This window comes from Jaculus jaculus, chromosome 6 (assembly GCF_020740685.1).
Source record: "Jaculus jaculus isolate mJacJac1 chromosome 6, mJacJac1.mat.Y.cur, whole genome shotgun sequence".
Taxonomy (NCBI): Eukaryota; Metazoa; Chordata; class Mammalia; order Rodentia; family Dipodidae; genus Jaculus; species Jaculus jaculus.
Genome location: NC_059107.1, coordinates 144,702,536 through 144,703,592, shown reverse-complemented (window position 1 = coordinate 144,703,592; position 1,057 = coordinate 144,702,536). Strand labels below are relative to the sequence as shown.

Here is a 1,057-nt window from a genome sequence, read left to right as displayed (position 1 = left end):
AAACCTAAAAAAGCCTATAATTTTGAAAAAGAAAATAAAAAACTGAGTAGTTCAGAAGAGGATATGGCTAAAGGTATATATTTATGTTGGAGGTTGACTGTGTTCTATAGTTAATTTGTTTGTATTACACTTAAAAACAAGCATTTGTTAATTATTTTCATTTACTTTAGCATCTGATTATGCCTTTCTATTAGTTATGGAACTTCATAAAGTATCTCTTGCCTTGGTAGTCCCAAAATACCAAAAATACCTTAAAAATAAAAACCTTTTATTTGAGAACGAGAGATTGAGGGAGAAACTGGGCATGACAGGGCTCTCAGCTGCTGCAAAGGAACTCCAGATGCATGTGCCCCCTTGGGCATCTGGTTTATTTGGGTACTGAGGAATTAAATCTGGGTCCTTTGGCTTCATGTGCAAGCACCTTAACTGCTAAGCCATCTCTCCAACCCAACAAGTAACTTTTACTATGCCTGTCTATAAAATGCACATGAGATCAGTGACTCCCCCTACAAAAACATTCCTTAGAAAGTGGAACAAAATGAGTGAAAACTCTTAACATGAGTCATAATCTCATCTTTCAGAGAAAATGTGGTAATTATTTATCTACTTTGTTTTTGTTTTTCCAGGTAGGGTCTCGCTCTAGCCCAGGCTGACCTGGAATTCACTATGTAGTCTCAGGGTGACCTTGAACTCAGGACAATCCTCCTACCTCTGCCTCCTGAATGCTGGGATTAAAGGTGTGCGCCACCACACCCAGCTATTTATCTACTTTTAAAATTTATGTTGGTGGGCTGAGGAGATGGCTCAGCAGTTTAAAGGGCGCTGCAAAACCTGTAGTCCTTGGTTTACTTCTCCAGTACCCATGTAAATACAGATGAACAAAGTGACTAGTTTGTTTGCAATGGCAAAAGGCCCAGGCATGTCCATACTCTCTCCCCCTCTTTCTGTCTCTCATATTAATTAATAAAAGTATTCTTTAAAAATTATGTTGATGGGCTGGAGAGATGGCTTAGCGGTGAAGCACTTGCCTGTGAAGCCTAAAGACCCTGGTTCGAGG

At 39.5% G+C, this 1,057-nt stretch overlaps 1 pseudogene; it reads left to right on the top strand.

The window, feature by feature from the left end:
• The first annotated feature begins 490 nt into the window (after positions 1-490).
• LOC123461911 lies at positions 491-576 on the top strand (annotated as a pseudogene).
• Positions 577-1,057: the final 481 nt, after the last annotated feature.